Here is a 15,790-nt window from a genome sequence, read left to right on the forward strand (position 1 = left end):
GTTGAGACTTTATTGTCTAAGTGGTGATAATTAGAGAGTAGCTCTGCAATAGACTGGTTACTCCCTTTATCATCCACTATATGGTTACTTCCCTGTGGGGATGTAAACCACCCTGTTTGAAGTTTTTTAGCTAACCAACAATGTGAAGATGTATTTTCAGAGTTTCTATCAGTAAGTTTTAGTTTAGAGCAGTGGGAATTGTCCACTGAACCTATTTGTAGTGATGGAAATGCCAGACAGGGTTGCTGTCTCAGAAAAGCCATAGCTGGGCAAAAACTTTGTCCATATGGCTGGAAGAGAGAACAGGGATGCTGTTTCTCTTGAGTTGGAGCAGGGCAGGGATGCTGTCCTATGAGCTCCACACTAGGGCAGGGATGCTGTCCTAAGTGTTGTGAGGCAGTGCAGGGTTTCTGCACTAAAGTTTCTCTGGGAGGGTTGGAGGGATGCTCCATGTTAACTAAAATGGTGCTCTTTTTCTCACCAATGTTAGTTATCCCACAGAGAGGTACTTCTACCTCAGGGAGTCCAGCTTTGCCAGCTGATGATTCCCTTGGAACAGGTGCCACCCCAGGAGAGGTTTCTCCCACCACAGGTATGCTATCCTGAATGGTAGGGTGGTTTGGGGATACTGTGATACCCTTTTTTACCTGTTGATGGAGAGGGATCCTGAGTTTTCAGGCCTTCTCTCCTTTGCTTTTTCATTTCAGTAGAAATGAGAGGGAACAATTCCTCTGGGATGCCCAGCATGGCTGCATGGGCATAAAACTCTACATCAGCCCAACCTGAGGCCTCTAGGTCATTACCTAAGAGACAGTCTACAGGTAAGCTAGGTGATACCACCACCTGCTTAGGGCCAGTAACTCCACCCCAACTAAACTGAATGATAGCTAAGGGAAGAAACTTAGTGGAGTTATGGACATCAATAATCTTATACTGTTGTCCAATGATGTGTTGATCAGGGTGCACTAGGTTTTTAGTCACCAAAGTGAAAATGGCACCTGTGTCCCTGTAGGCCAAGGCCTCAACACCATTTATTGAAACTGTCTGCCTGTACTTATCCATTGTAAGGGGACAAGCAGCCAGTGTGGCAAGGCCAATGCCACTAGGTGAGACAGAAACTGTCTTGGGAGTGACTACCCCAGTTTCTACTATGGACCCAAAAGTGAACCCAACTACACCCTTAACTTGACTGTTGCCAGCAGTCCCACCACTAGTACCACTACTGCTAGGGGCACTAGAGCTTGATGTATTAGTGGTGGTAGGCTCAGGGGGTTTACCTGGACAGGACTTATCCCCTGGCCTATGGCCTCTGTTTTTACACACAAAGCACCAAGGCTTTTTAAATTGTGTAGGTTGAGAAGAAGAGGAAGAATTTGTTTTATCCCCACCCCCTGAAGAGTGTTTAAGATTTGAAGTGGGACCTTTGGTTTTACCCTTATCCCCATGCTTATCTTGAGATTTTTCACCATCTTTCTTCTTATTGCCATCTTTGTCACCCCCTGTATGAACTTTTCTGTTCACCCTTGTTCTGACCCATTTGTCTGCCTTATTTCCCAATTCTTGGGGAGAGGTCAGATCAGAGTCTACCAGGTACTGGTGCAACAAACCAGACACACAATTATTAAGTATATGCTCTCTCAGGATTGTGTTATACAGGCTTTCATAATCAGTAACTTTACTGCCATGTAACCACCCCTCCAAGGCCTTCACTGAATGGTCAATGAAATCAACCCAGTCTTGTGAAGACTCCTTTTTGGTCTCTCTGAACTTTATCCTGTATTGTTCAGTGGTTAAGCCATAACCATCCAGGAGTGCATTCTTAAGAACTTGGAAATTAGTAGCATCATTTTCTTTCACAGTAAGGAGCCTATCCCTACCTTTTCCACTAAATGATAGCCATAGGATAGCAGCCCACTGCCTTTGAGGGACATCCTGTACAACACAGGCCCTCTCAAGTGCAGCAAACCACTTGTTAATGTCATCCCCCTCCTTGTAAGGGGGAACTATCTTGTGCAGATTCCTGGAATCATGCTCTTTTACAGGATGACTATAGGGAATACTGCTGCTGCCACCATGGGTTTCTAAACCCAACTTCTGTCTTTCCTTCTCTAATTCTAAAGACTGTCTATCCAAATCCAGCTGTTGCTTTTTAAGCTTCAGCCTGGTTTGTTCCACTCTCAATCTATTGAGCTCCCTTTCTAACAATCTGTCATCAGGGTGGGTGGGAGGGACATTTCTAGATACAGAGGTATGATGGGAATGAACAGAAGGAGACCTGTCCCTTACAGAGGGCACCCTAACAGCTTGGCTAACAGTATAATGTGAGAGCACATAATCAGTATGGTGTGATTCAACCTCTGTACCAACTATGCTAGACTGTCTAGTAATGGGTAGGCTGAGAAGTTTCTTTCCTGAATCTTTTCCTGGGGGAGTCCCTGGATCAGATTGAGAACCATTAGCTACTTTTTCAACAGATGGGGCACTTATGGCCTTATCCTGTACTCTAAGCATGTTAATTAACAGTTCTAAGGAAGGATTCTTCCCTACACTCAAACCTCTCTCTATGCAGAGACTCCTTGCTCCTTTCCAGCTAAGGTGATCATATGCAAGTTTGGACAGCTCAACATTTTGGCCTGTGCCAGACATTTTTAGAGAGAGTTAAAGTGATAGTAAAAGAAAAAAAGTTTGTCAGAGCTTTTAGAAAGACAGAGAAAAAAACTTTTTTAACTTTTTAGAACTTTTTTGAAAGTTAGAAGTACTTTTCAGCACTTAGAAAAGAGTGAAAAGAGGAAATGCAAAACTTTTTGGCTATGTGTATATACACTGACCTTGTTTTGTATATTTTTCTCTTATGAAAAGTACAATGACAAGAGTGGTAAGTAGTCTCAAAGCACTTATCCCACCGCTGCACAACCAATGTAGGAGGCTGGACTGGCTTGTGTTGAGTACCAAGGGGTACTTGCACCTTGCACCAGGCCCAGTTATCCCTTATTAGTGTATAGGGTGTCTAGCAGCTTAGGCTGATAGATAATGGTAGCTTAGCAGAGCAGCTTAGGCTGAACTAGGTGTCGTGTGAAGCTAGTACAGTACCACCTAGTGTCATATGCACAATATCATAAGAAAACACAATACACAGTTATACTAAAAATAAAGGTACTTTATTTTTATGACAATATGCCAAAGTATCTTAGAGTGTACCCTCAGTGAGAGGATAGGAAATATACACAAGATATATATACACAATAGCAAAAATATGCAGTATAGTCTTTGAAAACAGTGCAAACAATGTATAGTTACAATAGGATGCAATGGGGAAACATAGGGATACGGGCAACACAAACCATATACTCCAAAAGTGGAATGCGAACCACGAATGGACCCCAAACCTACGTGACCTTGTAGAGGGTCGCTGGAACTATTAGAAAATAGTGAGAGTTAGAAAAATAACCCTCCCCAAGACCCTGAAAAGTGAGTGCAAAGTGCACTAAAGTTCCCCTAAGGACAAAGAAGTCGTGTTAGAGGAATAATGCAGGAAAGACACAAACCAGCAATGCAACAACTGTGGATTTCCAATCTAGGATACCTGTGGAACAAGGGGACCAAGTCCAAAAGTCACAAGCAAGTCGGAGATGGGCAGATGCCCAGGAAATGCCAGCTGCGGGTGCAAAGAAGCTTCTACTGGACAGAAGAAGCTGAGGTTTCTGCAGGAACGAAAAAGGCTAGAGACTTCCCCTTTGGTAGACGGATCCCTCTCGCCGTGGAGAGTCGTGCAGAAGTGGTTTCCCGCCGAAAGAATGCCAACAAGCCTTGCTAGCTGCAAATTGTGCGGTTAGCGTTTTTGGACGCTGCTGAGACCCAGGAGGGACCAGGAGGTCGCAAATTGGACCAGCAGAGAGAAGGGACGTCGAGCAAGAAAAGGAGCCCTCTCTGAAGCCGGTAGCACCTAGAGAAGTGCCAGAAATAGGCACTACAAGGATGCATGAAACAGTGCTTGTCGAAGTTGCACAAAGGAGTCCCACGTCGCCGGAGACCAACTTAGAAAGTCGTGCAATGCAGGTTAGAGTGCCGTGGACCCAGGCTTGGCTGTGCACAAAGGATTTTTGCCGGAAGTGCACAGGGGCCGGAGTAGCTGCAAAAGTCACGGTTCCCAGCAATGCAGCCCAGCGAGGTGAGGCAAGGACTTACCTCCACCAAACTTGGACTGAAGAGTCACTGGACTGTGGGGGTCACTTGGACAGAGTCGCTGGATTCGAGGGACCTCGCTCGTCGTGCTGAGAGGAGACCCAAGGGACTGGTAATGCAGCTTTTTGGTGCCTGCGGTTGCAGGGGGAAGATTCCGTCGACCCACGGGAGATTTCTTCGGAGCTTCTGGTGCAGAGAGGAGGCAGGCTACCCCCACAGCATGCACAAGCAGGAAAACAGTCGAGAAGGCGGCAGGATCAGCGTTACAGAGTTGCAGTAGTCGTCTTTGCTACTATGTTGCAGGTTTGCAGGCTTCCAGCGCGGTCAGCAGTCGATTCCTTATCAGAAGGTGAAGAGAGAGATGCAGAGGAACTCGGCTGAGCTCATGCATTCGTTATCTCAAGTTTCCCCAGAGACAGAGACCCTAAATAGCCAGAAAAGAGGGTTTGGCTACCTAGGAGAGAGGATAGGCTAGCAACACCTGAAGGAGCCTATCACAAGGAGTCTCTGACGTCACCTGGTGGCACTGGCCACTCAGAGCAGTCCAGTGTGCCAGCAGCACCTCTGTTTCCAAGATGGCAGAGGTCTGGAGCACACTGGAGGAGCTCTGGACACCTCCCAGGGGAGGTGCAGGTCAGGGGAGTGGTCACTCCCCTTTCCTTTGTCCAGTTTCGCGCCAGAGCAGGGCTAAGGGGTCCCCTGAACCGGTGTAGACTGGCTTATGCAGAATTGGGCACATCTGTGCCCACCAAAGCATTTCCAGAGGCTGGGGGAGGCTACTCCTCCCCTGCCTTCACACCATTTTCCAAAGGGAGAGGGTGTCACACCCTCTCTCAGAGGAAGTTCTTTGTTCTGCCATCCTGGGCCAGGCCTGGCTGGACCCCAGGAGGGCAGATGCCTGTCTGAGGGGTTGGCAGCAGCTGCAGTGAAACCCCAGGAAGGGCAGTTTGGCAGTACCAGGGTCTGTGCTACAGACCACTGGGATCATGGGATTGTGCCAACTATGCCAGGATGGCATAGAGGGGGCAATTCCATGATCATAGACATGTTACATGGCCATATTCGGAGTTACCATTGTGAAGCTACATATAGGTAGTGACCTATATGTAGTGCACGAGTGCAATGGTGTCCCCGCACTCACAAAGTTCAGGGAATTGGCTCTGAACAATGTGGGGGCACCTTGGCTAGTGCCAGGGTGCCCTCACACTAAGTAACTTTGCACCTAACCTTTACCAGGTAAAGGTTAGACATATAGGTGACTTATAAGTTACTTAAGTGCAGTGTAAAATGGCTGTGAAATAACGTGGGCGTTATTTCACTCAGGCTGCAGTGGCAGGCCTGTGTAAGAATTGTCAGAGCTCCCTATGGGTGGCAAAAGAAATGCTGCAGCCCATAGGGATCTCCTGGAACCCCAATACCCTGGGTACCTCAGTACCATATACTAGGGAATTATAAGTGTGTTCCAGTAAGCCAATGTAAATTGGTAAAATTGGTCACTAGCCTGTTAGTGACAATTTGAAATAAATGAGAGAGCATAACCACTGAGGTTCTGATTAGCAGAGCCTCAGTGAGACAGTTAGGCACTACACAGGGAACACACACATATAGGCCACAAACTTATGAGCACTGGGGTCCTGACTAGCAGGGTCCCAGTGACACATAACAAACATACTGAAAACATAGGGTTTTCACTATGAGCACTGGGCCCTGGCTGGCAGGATCCCAGTGAGACAGTGAAAACACCCTGACATACACTCACAAACAGGCCTAAAGTGGGGGTAACAAGGCTAGAAAGAGGCTACTTTCTCACAACTACTGATGACCACCATATATATATATGTATATGAGAAAGGCGCTGGTCAAATGGCCAAATGAAGGATGCTCTTAGAAGAAGTTGTGTAGAAGAAATCTGTTACATATGGTAAACCTGTAAAGCAGCAGCACTGAGTGTTGTTTTGCTCATTTTGCTCATGCCTTTTAATCCTGTCCTGCCTTTCTTTTTAATGTGCACTTTATTACAAACACCCCTTGTTCCACAAACATTTTAAGAGGGTGGAGATTTTTAACTATGTAGTTCTAAAAGGTGATATGGTGAATTGTCTCCTATGTTTGCAAGAAATACTCACAGTCAAAACTAACAAATTAAATGTTATTAAAACAACAAAACATTAAAACAAGCATTTTACGTCAGCAAGAGACTCTACTCAACATTTTTCGTTTTACTGTCTGTCTATCCCCTATAGAGGAATGCATATGTTTCAGGAGTCTAGAAAAATCAAAGCTCTTCTTTATCATCTACCAGTTCATGAGCACTTAGGAGACTATTCCTCAGGTTTGGCGTGTACTTCTGAAAGTGATTGACAATGTAAATAGAGCTGATGTTCCTTTATATTGTTTAGAGCAATTATACGCCAACATGGCTTAGCATTTTGCAAAACATTGAACTTGACTAACAGGCTTTTTCTCGTTTGATTGGAACTGAAGAAATTCGCTTATTTGAGAATGTTTTTTTATGAATCAGAAACTGCTATTTTTGTTCAAAAGTCTAAGCAATTTAAAATGTCAGTGTACGCTTTTACACTCCTTGACTGTAATGTGTTTCTGTTTAATCAATAGCACCTTCATGACATGCTGTACTCCCGGGTGAAAAGGGGAATGAGCTGGCTGCTCTAATCTGATATCAAGCAGTTTTTTACACAGGTGGACAATATTATTTAATCTGTAAACAAAGGTCAAACTTGAGTAATGGGCTTAAAATTGCATTCTGTATTTATCCTAATGCCATAGAATAAATGCCACAATGCATAGGTAAAGGTCAGTTTAGCAAGTCATTTTCAGAATTTCTCCATTGGGGCAATGAAGCGTGTATTCAAAAATGTTATGCTGGAAATAAATTTTGGAAGATTAAAGTAATGACTGTTGAATGTCACAGCACAGCTGGCAAAATTTTAAATCAGTGCTTTATAAAATAAAATAAATTGCTTTCTATGAAAGAAACACCGTTTAAGAAAGGCACGTTTAACAAAATACTGAACCGTTGTTAATCAGTATTAGTATTTTCTAAAGTTGTGGGGGATTTAATGTGCGTAGTATAAATCTTTCACCCCTCAATTCGTTTTGTTTCACTGTACCTAGGTCTGTAGACCTCCACTGAGGACAACATGTTGCTTTGCCACTGTGAGTTCCTGTGCAAAGCATAAGTCTGTTAGTCTAATCAAGACACAGGGGGTGATTCAGACCTTGGCGGACGGCGGAGGCCGTCCGCCAAGGTTCCGCCGCCGAATGACCGCACCGCGGTCAAAAGACCGCGGCGGCCATTCAGACATTTCCGCTGGGCCGGCAGGCGCTCTCCAAAAGAGCGCCCGCCGGCCCAGCAGAAATGCCCCTGCAACGAGGACGCCAGCTCAGAATTGAGCCGGCGTAGTTGCAGGGGTGCGACGGGTGCAGTTGCACCCGTCGCGTATTTCAGTGTCTGCAAAGCAGACACTGAAATACTTTGCGGGGCCCCGCGGCACCCCCTACCGCCATCCTGTTCATGGCGGGTTTCCCGCCATGAACAGGATGGCGGTAGGGGGTGTCTGAATCCCCATGGTGGCGGAGCGCGCTCCGCCGCCATGGAGGATTCAATGGGGCAGCGGTAAACCGGCGGGAGACCGCCGGTTTACCCTTTCTGACCGCGGCTGAACTGCCGCGGTCAGAATGCCCTCGGGAGCACCGCCAGCCTGTTGGCGGTGCTCCCGTGGTCGGTGACCCTGGCGGTCACCGGCCGCCAGGGTCAGAATGACCCCCACAGTGTTAAAAATTAGTATGTGCTAACAGTCGATCTCAGACGATACATTTCAAGTGCCTTCAATGCATATCTACGGGAATATGTGTGAGGCACTCTTCGGCTTTTAAAATAGTCCTTGAGAGATGTGTGTTTTCCATGTGCCTTGACAAGCTATGATGCTAGGCTTCCCATCACGCTACAAGTAAGGCCTACACATCTGTCAGCGAAAAGACCTTTATTGTGAATTTAGGGCCAATATGCTGTCTGCAGTACCACAATGACCAGTTGCAAATGCAGCTCAAAGAAAGTCCTAGAGCAGCGCACATTGAACAACGTCTTTTTAAAATACATATAACGTTGGCAGCAACAATAGTCAGAAAGAAAAGCGGAATTTAACATGTTGCTTGTAATACCAAGGGGCATATTTAAGAAAAGTGCCGCTGCACACAGCACCCCACTAATGCCACCATGTTTGCGCTATATGCAAAATACGGCGCACCATGACGGTAGTTAGGGGACTAGCGTTAGAATTTTTTAAGCTACTCTGGCGCTTTGCAGGATTAGCGTAAATTTTTTGGATACTAGCATCAAAAATGTTGATGCTAATCCTGCAAAGCACCCAGAGGCCCATTGCAACCAATGGAAGCCTCCTTTTAACGCCTGCTCTGAGCTCTGGGCAGGCGTTAAAAGGTCTGAAAAAAATTACACAAAGAAACCTCTTGTATTTCTTTGTGCCATTTTTTTGGCCCCCCTTACGGGGGAATTCCCCCCTTGCATACATTATGTCTGACACAGGCATTATGTAGCTCAAAGGGTCACAAAGTGGCACCACTTTGTAAATATCACAAAGCGTTTTTGGACTTCTAACATCACATTAGGTTAAAAAAAGACGATAATATGGCATTAAAATGGCACTAGGGGCTCTTAAATATGCCCCCAAGTCTTTTCAAAACTTCAATAAGAGCCTGCTAACCCTACAGTGAACGTTGAGTAATTCACTGGAACTGAGGCTCTTTAATTAAACAAGGTATGATGTTTTTTTCTCTTGGCCTTTTTACCCTAGTAGAGTCACACTGGGAAAATTAGTGTGGCCTAGTATTCGGCAAGAATTATTGTATACACATAGAAACGTGATTTTCTTAATGCAGCACATCTAAAAATGACTTAGGAAGTGGGCCGAATTTACTAAGAGGCATTGTTTAGCTTTTATGGTAGGCCATGTAAAAATATTTCTGTTTTTCCATATTCCTTGACTACCCCTGTTGCTGGACGGAGACCCGGCATGTTACTGGCAGGGTCTGTAAAAAACAGATTCGAGCTAGTAATTGGGGTCATTATTAAAATCACCCTGGTGACAGCTCCTTGATGTATATTAATTTTGCAAGGTTAAAATATATTGTTATGAAGCAGTTAAACTGGAATGGTATTAGATATGATATTTGTACATTCAAACCCGAATGATATTTATGCAATATGTTTCAAAACTATTTTTTGCAAATGGTTATAACTGAGCACATTAACCCAGTCATGTAAACAACATATATAGCCATTTCACTTATACAGATGCTGAATAAGCCCATCTAACTTTCTTGGGACCTTACTTTCTTGGAGTTACACTCAGATAGGCTTATCAAAGTGTGGATTAGTCGAGGTTAAGCCAATGTTCTGTCTAATAACTGCTCAGTTGTGAGAAAGTAGCCTCTTTCTAGCATGTTTACCCCCATTTGTGGCCTGTTTGTCAGTGTGTTTTTACTATGTCACTGGGATCCTGCTAGTCAGGAGCCCAGTGCTCATAGGTTGTGGCCTACTTGTCAGTCTGTTTCACTGTTTTTGTCAGTATGCTTAACTGTGTCACTGGAGTCCTGCTAACCAAAACTCCAGTGCTTATGCTCTCTCTGATTCCAAATTTGTACTTACATACTGGAAACCCAGTATTCTACTCCAAATTGGTTTACTGGACCGCCCCTTATATGTCCCTAGTAGATGGTACCTATGTACCCCGCGCATTGGGGTTCGAGGAGATCCTTATGGGCTGCAGCATTTCTTTTGCCACCCATAAGGAGCTCATCCAAACACCTAATCAGGACTGCCATTGCAGCCTGAGTGAAATAGTGTAAGCACTATTTCACAGCCATTTTCACTGCACCAGGTCACTTATAAGTCACCCATATGTCTAACCTTCAGCCCCTGAAGGCTAGGTGCATAGTACCTGTGTCTGAGGGCACCCTTGCACTAGCAGAGGTGCCCCCACGTCATCCAGGCCCATTTGGATGGCCCATTTTTCCGGACTTCGTCAGTGCGGGGACTCCATTGTAAATGTGCACTATATAGGCCAATACCTATATAGCTTCACAGTGGTAACTCTGAATATGGCCATGTGAGGTGTCTAACAACTGGGAATTGTACCCCAATACTGATTCCAGTATTGGTTGCACAATCCCATGCACTCTGGGGGCTCCACCATGGCCCCCCACCCAGTACTGCCATACCAGCCTTCTGAGGTTTTCACTGCATCCCCAGCTGCTGCCACCTCACAGACAGGCTTCTGAGTGACCAGTGCCAGCAGGTGACGTAAGAGACCCCTCCTGATAGGTCCATACCTGGTTAGGTAGCCAATCCTGCTCTGACTGCTATTTAGGGCCTCTCCCCTGGGTGTTTCTTCAGATTCAGTTTTGCAAGGCTCCAGCAGGAATCCTCTGCAACCTGTGCTTCACCTTCTACCGTCGGATCAAACGCAGAATTGCTCCAGGAACTCTACAACTGCAGCAAAGTATCCAAGAAGACTACTGCAACTCTGTAACTTCAGCTCCTGCCAGCAACTGCAACAGTTTCCAGGTTGTGCACGCTCCGAGGATTGCCTGTCTTCACCCTGCACCAGATGGACCGAAGGAATCTCTAGTGGAGTGACATAGTCACTTCCCTGCTTTAGAGATGACTGGTACTCTGGGTCCCCTCTCCTGATGACGAGCGTGGATCCTGGAACACAGGTGGTGGACTGAAGTGACCCTGACTGTCCAAAGGTCCAACTGTCCAATTTTGGTGAAGGTAAGAGCTTGCCTCCCCAAGTCAGTCAGTATCCCTGTGCACCAGATGTTTTTCAGCTCCTAGGGCTTATGTGTGCTTCTCCAAAGAATCCTTCATGTACAGCATAGCTCAGGTCCCCAGCACTCTATCCTGCGATGCTCAGCTCCCTGAGTTGTTCTTCAGCGGCACAGGATTTCTTTGTGTAGTGCTTCGATGACTGCCATTTGCAACTCCTTTGTCCCTGTGTCCTGGGACTCCTGTGGGTGCTGCCTGGTCTTCCGAGGGCTCTCTGAAGTGCTGAGAGCCCCCTCTGTCTCCTCAGTCCAAGGTGAGACCCCCAGGTCCCTCCTGGGTCCAGGTATCGCCTTTTCCCTCCAAACACGTCTTTTGCGTGAGCCAAGGCTTGTTGGCAGAATCCAATGACGAAAACCAGTCTGCATCCATCCATTCAACGTGGGACATCTCTTGCACCAAGCAGGAATCCGGAGCTGTCTTCTTTGGTGAATTTCTGACTTTTTCTTCTAACCAGAGAATCCACTTTTGCACCTTCATCCACGTTAGCAGGGGCTCCTGTTACTTCTGGACTCTTCAGCTGTTCTTGGTCTCCTCGCTCCGAAGGACTTCAGGTCCAGGAATCCATTGTTGGTGTCTTGCAGCCTTGCTTGGTTTTTGCATAATTCTTTATCACAACTTCTAGTGTGTTCTGAGGAAACTTGTTGTACTTTTCTCCTGCTTTCCTGGGCTCTGGGGTGGGGTACTTTACTTACCTTTGGTGTTTTCTTACACTCCCACACCCGTCTACACACTACTCTTGCCTAGGTGGGAAACCAACATTCGCATTCAACTATTTTAGTATATGGTTTGTGTTCCCCCTATGCTCATTACAACCTATGGTGATTTTCACTATTTGCAATATTTTATGACTGTTTACTTACCTGATTCTGGTTACTAGTGTATATTTTATGTTTAATACTTGCCTCCTAAGGCAGTATAGCTATAAGATATTTTTGGCCTTGTGTCACTAAAATAAAGTACCTTTATTTTTGGTAACACTGAGCATTGTCTTTCTTGCATGTGAGTACTGTGTGACTACAGTGGTATTGCAAGAGCTTTGCTTGTCTCCTAGTTCAGCCTTGGCTGCTCTGCCTACAGCTACCTCTAGACAACCTGGCTTTGACACACAGACTGCATTTCACTAATAAGGGATAACTGGACCTGGTATAAGGTGTAAGTACCTGTGGTACCCACTACAAACCAGGCCAGCCTCCTACATCAGTCCACTGAACCCTAACCCCTGCCTTTGACTAAAGGTCGGTCGTGGGTTCCACGTACTATTGCAAGACTATTACGCTTTTTTGCAGGAAGGAATTCCCTGAGCTACCTCAGGAAGTTGAGGCGTTAGGTAAGAGAGATTGATTAGCAAACTCATTTTAAATGTTATGATTTTTTAAGAATGCCATAATACTTAAAAAGGGGGGCATGCCCGCTTAAATAAATTCTATGATTGGTTTGCAAAGATGGTACTCATAGGTTAGGGCGCTCATCTTTAAAATTACAAGGATAAGCCTTCAAAAAAGGCTGAAGGTTAGACTCGTAGACATATTGACCAGTGGGATGAAACTGAAGCACTTTTTTCACTTGCACCAGAATCCCTTATAAATGGAAGTTGCTGACCAGACTTGGCAGACTACCTTTTTGCTTTCATGCCAACCACGGAGTGATACTCTGCCCGTTGTTGTTGTCTTGTCTCCCTGCTATCAGAACCCTAAATGCTATGAAATTTGATAAATACTGTTTCAGTATCTATGCTGCTCTGTCCAACAAGGAGAGCCAAAAGAATTGGTATGATCCAGCTGAAATGAGAGTAATTAAAGCTGGGATAGGCCATTAGGTGACCAGTCTGAATAATCCTTTTTAATTTACATGACAAAATGTCTACAAACTAATGAGTGTGAGAGGTATGTGAAGTCCATGCAAGATCCTCTAAAGTGTTACCCTCCAAGAATTTAATCTATTTTCCAAAGATCTGGAAAAATCTACAGAATACTACAAAAAAATGCAATATAATCAGCTTCCACGTTGTCTTTATTTGGCCTACACTTTTCCATTAAGCAATACTTGGCTTCAGGCCATGCTCAGTCACAGTTGGAGTGAAAACATCAATGAACAAAAGCCCTATGGTGAAGCCCTCTTTTGCATCTGATGCCTCCTTGCTGAATTTTAGCCATCAAAATACCTTCCTTGTCTGTGACTTTTCACTGATCATCATCCATTATTAATAAACCTATGAATCATGCCATCAAATCTTCATACGCTCTCCTCAGATTCAGTCTGGTACGTGAGTAGGCTTTATCATTGATGGTGAATGTGTTCACACAGACAGTCCAAAAAGAAATATCAAACTACAATAATTGGTGAATCAGACTAATTCATGCCCTTGTCCCAGTATAAATGCCCTCTGTGTCTGCTCTATACTTTTTGACATGCTTTTTGTTCACTAAAAGTCAATGTCGATTCCAGTTTTACCAACGTTAATTAGAATTGGTTAAAGGTGCTTTGCACCAATTGCTTTATACCGTATTTGAACTTATTTCTGTTTTTATATCTATATTCAATATTAAATTGTGAATCTTTAATGTTTGACACGTTTTATGTTTGTCCTACTCTATTAATGGATACAATAAGTATAATTTACTACTACAGAGAGTTCCTGACAAAGTGTTGTGGGAGTTTAGCAACATCACTTGCATAGTTATTTATCCACTTACTCATCCTTAGCAAGCCATGGGATTTTATATAATCTTAACCAATAATTAGGTGAACTCCTGATTAGCTTTCTCAAAAAGAAGTAACATTCTGACCGAGGGTCAGAGCTCTCAAGGAAGTATGCAAACAGAGACGTCTATGTCATGTCATGGAAATCTGGAGGTTAGTATTGATAATGAGCTGCTAAGCCTGGAAGGACTGATAAAGCATTTTAAAATAGTGAAGATTAATGAAAGAACGTGTAGAATCAACTTGTAGGCCTTAAACAAAAATTAAGTTTTTCAATTCAAGTGCAAAGCAGTCGACAGTCACATTTACACGCATTAGACTTGAAAAGCTGAAACTGCAACTCACAGAAGGTGACTTAGGTTAAGAATGTGAAATGTTAACATTTTGACAAACTGACATGCTGTGAAAAGGATGATTTAACGCTAAGAAAGTTCGTTTTAACTTTTCCATAGGCATGTTTTCATCAGAATATAATAATATATTACAATAGTTTTCAATTAATTCTGCTGAATGTTTCAAAACGTACATGATTTAGTTTAAGAATCAATAGGTAGCTTGTGATTGAATTTCACTGTGAGATGACAACGAAATGTTCCTGTTCCCATGTAGACACCATTTGCTAACTGGCTGATGGAAAGGAAGATGATGAAACATGCTGCAAAAGTTGAGATATTGCATTTCAAATTAGTATGTGTTCCTAGAGAAGGTCAGACATTCTTTTAGGACATTCTTTCCCAGGCTTTCTGCAGGAGTTTTATTCTCTCTAGGCCCATTCACGTTCCTGAATGAATCTTGAAATTGTGATGTATAATAGATTGCTGCTTCTGGTTAGTCTCACTCGCATCCAAGGTTGATCGGCCTGTAATACAGCTGGGATTTCTTCATTGGTGAGTTGGTAAGCCAAATCCGTAAACCAATATTTATCCGAGTCGTATTCTCACTGTAGCATAGGCTACGGCCAACCAAAAAACACCAATAAATGTAAAAAAAATAAGATGATAAAAGGAGTACCAGAAAGAGAAGAACCCAAATAACTCCAACGAGGCTCAGTGGATCTCCCTTCAGGAGAGATGTAGTGTAGTCTCCTCTTAAACCATTCACTCAGAGGATTTAACATGAAGGATATTGCAGATAGAGGAAATGAGTACATCTTTGAACAACAAAGGCAAGCTGCCCTTTTGGCACAAAAAGACCTTCATAACCAAATGATGAAAAGGTTAGAAAAACTGTCTCATGCAGAAGAAAATACAGGGCCTTAGACTGAACACTTCTACCAGATGAAACAGTGATCAAAAAGTGTTTGTACCTATATAAAACCAAGGGTTTTACTGACTGACTTACTGGTCTTGATTTATTCTCCACGATATACAAAGAAGATAATGAGAAATGGATGTGGTTATCCTTGTAGGTACATTTCCTCAAAAGGGTGCTGGTATTTTACCTCTTCAATCCGAGAAAAGGTAGTAACAGGTGAGTAAAACAATGTAATTTGACTGGGAAACGCCACCTAAGAATGTTCACTTACAATACTAACAAAAATTACAAGAAAGGCCGACTTGGTTCTTGGTGAAGGAGGAGAACCGTGCTGTAGCCTATACATCCTGTGCAGTTTGACTGCCATGGAGTACTTCCTGACTAATTGTATCGCTTCACGATTTGATTCATACAGAACTGAATATCCCTAGAGATCGTGTTGAGGCGGCTGATAAATATGCAGAAAAAGCCCTCGGATTGAAGAGGCTGCAAAAGCAGATTTCCTGTAGTGTTCACCAATATTTGATGACAATAATTATATTTCCTATGTGTTAACATTTTTACTGCCACCCGTGACTGGTAGTAGATGTATCACTATCTTGGCAACAGCAATGACAGTTTCTTAAGAGAAATTTGTATATTCTATAAATATATCCACAATACAGGACTTGGATTTTGCTTAATGAGCCATTCGGTACTTGTGAAAAGCAATGTAGGAGTCTGAGAAAGGTTGGGTCTAAGATCACTGAAATCTGCCTGGAGCTAGTCACTAGAAAAGCAGATCAG

The sequence above is a fragment of the Pleurodeles waltl genome, chromosome 1_2, assembly GCF_031143425.1.
Source record: "Pleurodeles waltl isolate 20211129_DDA chromosome 1_2, aPleWal1.hap1.20221129, whole genome shotgun sequence".
NCBI classification, from domain to species: domain Eukaryota; kingdom Metazoa; phylum Chordata; class Amphibia; order Caudata; family Salamandridae; genus Pleurodeles; species Pleurodeles waltl.